This window comes from Eptatretus burgeri, chromosome 4 (genome assembly GCF_056783735.1).
Source record: "Eptatretus burgeri isolate ZD-2024b chromosome 4, Ebu_testis_v1, whole genome shotgun sequence".
In the NCBI taxonomy this organism is placed as follows: domain Eukaryota; kingdom Metazoa; phylum Chordata; class Myxini; order Myxiniformes; family Myxinidae; genus Eptatretus; species Eptatretus burgeri.
The window spans coordinates 16,075,346-16,085,260 of record NC_140964.1 but is presented as its reverse complement, the minus strand read 5'-3'; the positions used below and the strand labels follow the sequence as shown (position 1 = coordinate 16,085,260).

General features: G+C 30.9%; 3 protein-coding genes across 11 annotated transcripts in view; 2 read left to right on the top strand and 1 right to left on the bottom strand.

Moving 5' to 3' along the window:
* LOC147027536 (homeobox protein Hox-A4-like) overlaps positions 1-9,915 on the bottom strand; it is a 253,909-nt gene that overhangs the window by 110,923 nt on the left and 133,071 nt on the right. For 2 of the 4 annotated variants that reach the window (XR_015057088.1, XR_015057086.1), the window contains exons 3-4: positions 5,322-5,354; positions 635-741 (exon numbers count right to left, since the gene is read on the bottom strand). The exons of the other annotated variants lie outside the window; for them this stretch is intronic. The gene's annotated coding sequence lies outside the window, so the exon portion shown is untranslated. The remainder of the gene's footprint in view (positions 1-634; positions 742-5,321; positions 5,355-9,915) is intronic. 4 annotated transcript variants of the gene reach the window in all.
* LOC147027538 (uncharacterized) overlaps positions 1-9,915 on the top strand; it is a 184,303-nt gene that overhangs the window by 131,870 nt on the left and 42,518 nt on the right. The gene's annotated exons all lie outside the window — the stretch shown is intronic.
* Positions 608-9,915, top strand: part of LOC147027537 (uncharacterized) — a 91,266-nt gene continuing 81,958 nt past the window's right edge. For 2 of the 6 annotated variants that reach the window (XM_085877010.1, XM_085877015.1), the window contains exon 1: positions 613-732. The gene's annotated coding sequence lies outside the window, so the exon portion shown is untranslated. Of the gene's footprint in view, positions 733-9,915 lie in introns of all 6 variants that reach the window. The other 4 variants (XM_085877009.1, XM_085877014.1, XM_085877011.1 and 1 more) reach the window with 3 other exon arrangements.

The window sequence follows — 9,915 nt, the reverse complement described above, 5'->3', positions numbered from 1 at the left end:
AGCATGGTAAAAAAAATCTCTGTGCTACAACACCATCTTATATGTGGGATGACCTACAACTTTGTGGCTTGACTAAAAGCAATAACTGACACACAAATGCTATTTTTCTATGAGGTAGTCCTTTTTACAGCAATTTAACATTTAAGCTGAATAGTCGTCTTTGTTTGGTGTTTATATACGTAGTTTTCATTAGGCCATGGGCTTATTGATGGGCCTCCATATGTAATCTGTGTTTGGAGAGAACACTGAATCCATATCTATGGTGCAGATAGATAATCCCACATTACTTATGGAAGTAAATTAGCATGCTTGCATGCACCCCTGTGTTGCATCCACTGAAAGTACCTACATAACCTCTTTTACATACAAACACTTTCCTCCTCGGCATCCAGAGCCCTTCACTTTATTGAACATTTCACGATGTGGTTTGGGGTTGAGCCAAGACCAAATGGACAAAAACTCGGAGTTTCTCCTCATGGCCTTTCCAAGCTGGCCGCCGCGCGGGGCGATGCTAATGAGGGCCAGCGGCCTATTGAGGCCGTTGTAATTAATAGCACTGGCAGACAGAGTGACCTCCGTGTCACCCTTGCCCCGGCCATGCTAGGACCTAGCTGACTGCATTGCAGGGACCCGCCTTTGCGATGCTTGACCAGGGCCACGGGATGCAGCTGTGGAGCCTTTGATAGAAGGACCAGCATCCGAACCGACCCATCCTGGACCATGCTCCCCATGGTAAGTGGCCTGCATCACCACACGGATGAAGTATATAAAAGATGTTTCGGTGGGCCTTTAAATATCGTGACATGAAATTAAAGTGATCAGGTAATATCGTATCCGATATGCATTGTCTTGCATGTTGCTCTGTACATTATATAGCTCTTACAATTCTGATATCATCCATTGTAGTTTTGTACATACTTTACTTACTTTACAGAACTAAATGCAGTACATACTTGATGAAAAGTGTTTGTGAAATAAGGCAAAATGTTTGGTGGATGTAACCAATTCAAAAAATACCAAATGATGAGAGCGCGTTGAATCTACCTTTCAAATTATGCTTTCATTATCAAAAGCTACATATTACAATTGATAGTTTTATCACATTATATACAAATGTAAAGTAAGGCTGGCTATGCCAGTAGATAGAAGTGATCAGCAAGTCCACGATCTGATGATAAAAGTCACATCAGTCATGAACAAAAATTTTTTTCGATCCGTAGTTAATTCTTATTTTAAAAAAAAAACTTAAACTTTTTAATTCAACCATTATTCTTCATTTCGCTTGTTAGTTTGTGTGTATTTGGCACACTCTGAGATTCCCTCAACAATTCGAGGTGAAATACTCACTGTTCTCCAGTATTATATATATATATATATATATATATATATATATATATATATATATATATATATATATATATATATATATATATATATATATATATATATATATATATATATATATATATATACACACACACACACACACACACGTGGAGGTACCAACCATAAAACCTTGTAGACTGTACAACACATACTAATTAAATGGAAGCTGGGAACTATTGTATATAATGTGGAGTCAATGTGCAGTCTTTGACAAATTAATTAATTTACTTTTCAGAAAATGAAGGCTTTATGAGCTTGTTATAAGTGCATCAAGAACCATTAATTATCAGTGCTTTAAAAATAATTTCTGTCAATGCACTGCATTAAATCTCAGAATCCTCAAGCTCAAATAATATTTATAATAATAATTAATAAGGAAGACATTCAAAGATTTCAAAGCGATTGTCTTTCATGGACAACAGAGCCCTTATTGAGGGAACAATATGTGCCAGACGCCATTTGCAATTGGTTTTATTCCCTGTGCTTTGTAAGTGTTATCTTTACAACCGTGAGGATATGGCTCAAGTGTAATAGCTCAAGCTGATTATCTTCCTGGAATATTCCCAAAATTGAATACCTGTGAAACATACAATCAAAGTGCTTGTCAATGACAAAATGTTTGACCTCAATGCTTCTTTAGAATTAATTTGTCTAATGTAATTGAACTAATAAGTAAAGATCTAATGTGAAGATTCTTCAACCTGCATCATGGAGTGCATGTATGCAGATTGTTCCATGCATATTTAGAGCAAAAGGCTGCTAGAAGAGGCATTTGCAATCTGTGTGTTATGTGTGTTTGTATATATATATATATATATATATATATATATATATATATATATATATATATATATATATATATATATATATATATATATATATATATATATATATATTTATTTATGTGTGTATGTATGTATGTATGTATGTATATATATATATATATATATATATATATATATATATATATATATATATATATATATATATATATATATATGATAAACAGTGAGAGAGAATCGTTATAATGAAAACTGAAAATGGTTGAAAAGAATCTGTAAATTATAAGAGCATTTGAATATTTCTTTTCTAATTATTGATGTATATGTTAGTGTCTGTGTGTGTACATATGTAATATATATATATATATATATATATATATATATATATATATATATATATATATATATATATATATATATATATATATATATATATATATATATATATATATATATATACATACACACACACACACACACACACACACATTTGTATCTTGAAGGTTATGCTGATCGATTATAACAGATAACGAGTTGACCCAAAGTATAATCTCAGCAATATTACTTGCATCCTTTCTAACCAAAATTACGTATTGACAAACAGAGTGATCCTCTTGAGTGATTCATAGTATAGACTGAAACAAAAAATGTGGTATTATAAAATACATTGGTTTTGTCATTACTACATTAAGTGATGATTCCTTTTGGCTTATATCTGGGATTCCATTGCATAATATATCTATATATGTACATATATAAATAAATTTATTTATAGACATACATACCACATTATATTGATCCACTTGAATTACTCGGCGGCATAATGTGCATATCTATAATGTTATCGTTTGCAGATATGAACATTACACAATGCCATCTAAATCTACCTCTTAAATATCACCTTAATTGTGGAACTTTTGCCCCCACAAAAGGTGGCCACAAAATGATCTGTATTATCCCCTTTTATGGCACCAAAGTGAAGACTTTGCAGGAATGCATCGATTATATTCATGACATTGCTGATGTTTAATTTTATGCAGGCCAGTCCATCTTCTTCACCACCCCACCCTCCTCTTGCCCCTACCAACTAATCAAACACTTCTTTCCACCATCCACCACCCTCCCTGAACTCTGACTCTCTATCGCCCTCATTAGGCTGGACAATTTCACAGTCCACCATGTGATGTCAAGTTTTGTGCCATGAAAGAGTCAATCCATTGTTTAGTATGTTTAGAAGCCGTCATTACATTTGTTACATTAGCACTTGTGTGTGTGTGTATATGTATATATATATATATATATATATATATATATATATATATATATATATATATATATTTTTTTTTTTTTTTTTTTTTTTTTCACTTACATCACTTTAACAAGTTGAGAGACTGCCTAGTAAGAGAGGGATGATCAATAAATTAGTAGCCTGACATAAATGGTCGTATTATAAAAATTCTTTCTTTTACTATACATTTTTTTTCTGAAATGGTTTCAACCTTCCAACAAAACAATCATCTTTTTTCTACTTCGTTAGACCAATGTCTTGTAATCAACCTTCAAATCTGTACTTTTTTTGGAATAATGCAGTTTTTGTTAAGTTGTATTTTATATCATATGACATCAAAATATATTGGTCTTACGAAATGAGACATTAAAACATCAGGAAATCAAGTGTAAATCAGCATCACTCCCTGTATTGTAACTATACACATTGGCATTTTGGCTGCGATTCAACTCAAGATTTGAGATAAATTTGTGTTTAGAATGACAGAGGAAGCAACAAATACAACTGTTGTATTTAAATGTATGAACAAAACTGCTAATATTATTTGCCATATTACATAAAGCACACTAAGTAGTTGCTCTTCTGGACTCCATGCAGCCCGAGTATGAGCGACGTTAAAAAGGCAATACGAACGAGACACTCATTCATGTCCAAGACCCCAGACACGGAAACTTTTCAAATATATATATATATATATATATATATATATATATATATATATATATATATATATATATATATATATATCATATATTATATATTATACATATATATATATATATATATATATATATAATCATATTTATATATATATATATATATATATATATATATATATATATATATATATATATATATATATATATATATATATATATATATATATATATATATATATATATATATATATATATATATATATATATATATATATATATATATATATATATATATATATCATATTTATATATATATATATATCATATTTATATATATATATATCATATTTATATATATATATATCATATTTATATATATATATATATATATATATATATATATATATATCATATTTATATATATATATATCATATATTATATATATTATATATATATATATGATATATATAAGATATATATCATATATATATATATATATCATATATATATATTTATCATATATATATATATATATATATATATAAACATATATATATTTAGCATTTTCTCTGAATAATCATTTATATTTTTATAAAAAGTATTTCTTTGACTATTACAATCATCTCGTTCATATAACATTTTGAATGGCCCTCATATAATTGTCTGTTATTTGGAACACATTGTGCTTTGTTTTGTTTTCTCCTCCAAGAATACAATATGGAGCAACATATTCTCACAATTAAATATTATCAAACATTAACGTGAAATGCATGACATGGAGCTGAGTGGTGCATTGACCTTTCTCTGTGCATATTCTGTTTTTTTTTAATTCCCACTTTATAAATAATATCAAACAATTTCAGACAATTTGGAAACGTTGTAGTTCATTGATCCACAAATATATATATATATATATATATATATATATATACATTTTTTTTTTTAAATCATCCTGCATTCCCTCTCTCTAAAATTGGCATCCTCTTTAAAATGCCACAAAACACATGAAATGCATTCAAATGTAATTTACTTTTCATAGTTTTGTTTTTTAGCCTTTCAGGAGCAAGAATATATTTTCCATTAGACCAAATATTTTGGAACACAATTAAAACATTGACTTAAAATATATTGAATGAACTGATTGGAAAAATGTGGAAGGTTTTAAATCAAAGTAATTGATCATTTCTCTTTTTCGAGCCTTTTACCTTTTGTTCCCTCGCATTTGCTTGAGTCTCGATCTTTAATAGAAAAAGATAAAATGAAACAATTTCTGAGAATATAAACCCAATGATATAAAATACAGTAAACAATAACTTACAAATATCTGCATGATGTATAAAATACAATAAACAATGATTAACACATAACTGCAATCAAGCAGTCATTACAAAATATCTGCATTATCTATAAAATAGAACAAGTAATAATTCACGAATAACTGCATTATCTATAAAATACGAGATACTACTCTCGTTGTGAGCATTTTATAGTTAATTTACAAATAACTGCATGATGTATAAAATACAATAAACTATCATTAACACATAACAGCATTATCTAATACAATACAGTAAGCAATCAATGAGCAATCATTAACAAATAACTGCATTACCTATAAAATACAGTAAGCAATCATTTACAAATAAGTGCATTATCTATAAAATACAGCAAGCAATCATTAACTAATTACTGCAGTACAAAACATTTATTGGGCTAAAGTGAATGCTGTAAATGGAAAAGAAAAGGACTCGGTATTGTAGATTCAAAGATGATTTTGTCTCGTCATAAAATAAATTGTGATAGTTAAAAACGTTCTCATTTTCGGGACAGATGTTTTGATAAATATATTATATATTCATGGAAACAAAATAAAATTCTGGTGGAATTAAAAGAATCCATGAAAAATCTCGTGAATAATACAGGAAGTAAGCAGTCTTTAACTGTCGTCCATCAGATGGACATTAAGCCAGGTGTCCCCTCTGCTAGCATTAGCTGCTCGTCGTTAAATATCCCACAGCGTCTTTAGCTAAGAGGAAGCAAGTTATCACCAGCACCCTGAACAAATTAGAAATTCCTGCCATAATATGCAGGGTGACTGCATGAATGGCGTAGCTATGTCACGTAATGTTGCAACGAGTGGGTTGAATTAACAATTGAATCCCAGTCCAATATGCATTTGACAACAATATCCCCTCTTATCTGTATAATGTGTGTTGTAAATATGTGTGAAGCTTATAAAGCATGATAAACACCGAAAATAAAAAGGGTGATTGTTCAATTATAAGTTCTGGAATTATAAAAGAAGCTGAAAAAGATTTCATCCATGCATTTATAAAAAAAAAACATTTATACAAGAATGTGAATGTCATTAATACTGTCACTTTGAAATCTTTGAATACTTTGAAATCATGATACGGAATTAATGATCAGCCTTCGTGTACACTATAAAGGCTTCGTACAACATAACGTTTTTTTTAATAGTGGCTGTCCATTAATTATTATTATTTTTATCACAGGGATGCTTGGGTTTTCCATTCTTAATGGAATGTAAATGTTAAATACTTTTCAAAAAATCCAATATTTTCACATTTTGGCATTTGGACAATTTGAATATAACACTGTGCTATTGCATTTGGTTGTTTATTCCTATACCAGTTTGCCATTTTTAATTGTTAAATCCAAACATGTTATATAATAATTCTTGTAAAACAAGTTTGAAGAGAAAAAATTTCAAACTAAATTATGCGTTAAGTTACAATGAAACATTCACAGCATTGTCTGCACAAAACACATTGTCAAGGCATCCAAAACATAAAAATTTCGCTGTTAGGGTGTTTTACCTTTACAAGAAACCAATATGCGATGAGACATGAACAGTGACTACGTGACGCAAATGTACGTAGCACATTCTACATCACAAGTCAAAGACAGGTAGTATGTCTGAGGAAGTGTAGTTTCTCGAACAAAACCTGATTGCCTGAGTTTACATTGTAAAATTTGATATTCAATCAAAAAACCTCAATATTCAACATCGACTTTCAAATGAATTCCATTTTTTTTTAAGTTAAACATCTTGATGTTAAAAAAATGTATAATTGTTTGCGACATTAAAATAAGTTTGAAAATAACATTTCCCCTGTATTACTTGTACATTCGACAAACTGCAGTTTGCATTGTCTTCACTGGAGAGATGGGAGCAGGAATTGAGAAAACAAAACATTGGGAAAAGGCAAAGGGGGTGGTAGAGTGTATATTAACGGTTAATGAGGAAAAGGTGAAGAAGGAAAATTGGAAGGATGTGGAATAATGGGGGAAGATGAAAAGGAAGATGTGTAGCACACAACACCGTGGGTTTTTTTTTTAATCCTCCATTTTGCATACGTGATATATATTATAGATGCCTCGATCTTAGAGTTAGAAAACAATTCCTGGTAATTTTAAATGTATGCCATTTGGTGGGAGGTTGGGTTATGGGTAATAGTCAGCATAATGATTATGCACTGTTTTAGTAGTTTACGTTTATTCCAAATTATTAGGTTACATGTACATATATACATACAAGGAGCCTTAACCCTTCTTGGTGTTTTGGCTATGGTACTGTCAGAAGTCTGAATTCCATTCTGAGAGACTGCTGGGGTGATAATTAACTATCTGAGTCATTATTGGTAATTGTGAAATGCCTTTGCCTGGACGAGGTATCCAGAGATATAAAAGGAGTTCACAATGGAAGTTAAAATGCAGATATGCTTAAAATACGACTGAAACGCACCTTTCTCCAAATCGATCTGGAGAGCCTCATCAACGATCATGATGAGCAAACGATTGGCGTTTACAAAAATTATATGAATGAGATATTCACAATAGCCCAGGAAAATACAATTTTCATTATTTTTCAATATATATATATATATATATATGTATGTTTAACCAGTAAGAAAATATATAAATGTATTCTTTATATCCATATACGCTTTGTTCTATTTTAACACATCTGTGTTGTGAGTATCTTGCTTATAGAACTTCGGAATGCTCCGTGTATGAAAATCGTAAGATCTTTCCCGTCTACAAATGAGTTGCAACATGAAAAAGGATTAACGCAACTTCTTGATGATGGCGTACTCCCTGAAGCTAACTTCATTATTTACAAGGGGTGCAGGTCAAATCATTTTTGGGATTAAATAATCGTGCTACAGAAAGTTAATCATAAGGAATACGAGCTTTATTTTAATAGTCCATCTGAAGTATGCAAATTTGGAAGTAATTTTCAGTTTACCTTATTGAAGCAACCTTACTATTAGAGTAATGAATTATAAAAGCCAATTTTGCATATATAAACTCATGTACCTTACGTTGAAGCTTTCATAATCATCATATACAGTATATCATTTTGTACTGGGGACGCAGTTTTGACGATGTGTGTTATTAAAACAATTCCATTAGATTTCATTTGACTGGGTACATAGTCAACTCTCAAATGTGGTCATAAACCTGTGGACTTGAACCCCGTAAATTTACCAGTCTTCTCATCCGATTCAACGTTTGAATATACGTTTTAACATGTGACTTGTTATGAGGAGAAGAGATAGAGAACGATTGCGCATACGTTTGTGGACTCAACAAATCTCAAGTTATGAAACATAAATACGGGTGATTGAACTCTCCCAGTGATCTCGACATGATGTTTTATAACTTGCACTGGTATGAAACAAGCATTACAAACCTGAATTGATTTGCATCTTATCTCTCAATATAATTTCACCATTCATGCAGCGTCATGGGACAACCTAAAGGATTTTAGGCTTAGCAGGACCCTAATGAGGAAAATATGCTTAAATAGACTAAGACTGGTTCTAGTATAGGTTTGAATACCTTTTTCTCTTTTTTTAAAAAAAATTGTAATCGGAGTACCGGTTCAATGGTGTACTCTTTGCAAAAGGTACCGTGCAATCTTTAACAGAGACGGATTCAGTGGGGCTTCCTCTGGTATCCATGAACCCCTTGAAAGTCATGTTATTTTGTCTTTAATATTCCCTACCCTATGTCAGTGGGATTGTCACAGCCATAGTATCAATAGAGGCTGGGATGGGCCAACGCAAGATTGTCATGGGAAATATCATTGCATGATCGGCATATGCATTTGCGGGTCTTTTACTGCCACCACATAGAGCCATGCTATTGATCCTGCAATTTCTGTGAATGACATCATTTTTATAAGACAAGCATTTTACAAATCTTTTGTTGCTAATGGAGCCAACATTTACAGACAACTTTACCCATATAGATATACTTTATGTTCAACTTAACCAATATAGATTTAATTTCTGTACAATTTCACCTATGAAAAAATATTCCTTGTACAATGTTCATAATGTCAGATGTTAATATTTCCTGGAGTATAAACTAGCTTTTTGAATTCCCTTAAATCATCAGCAATTGAACTTGGCAAACTTCACTAAATTTGTTCTCAGACATATACTTTTATTAAAGAATAAAAACAAGAACAAGAACAATTAGAGATTGCAGACTCTCACCAGGACTCTCGCTAGGATTTCATTTGTGTGGTGTATTTTGTGTGGCATTTGTGTACTGGTGTGTTATGTAATCAATGATAAATAATTAGAACTGACACTTTATAACTGCTGGCAGTGGTGACCAGGTAACAAGATGTCCCGCTTTGATGCAACCCCTCTTTGATTGGGCACCTGGCTCTGACCAATGACATTTTTTATTATTATTCATTATTCAATTGAATTTAGAATGGGATTAAAATAAATTCAATTCAAATCAAATGGAAAACCA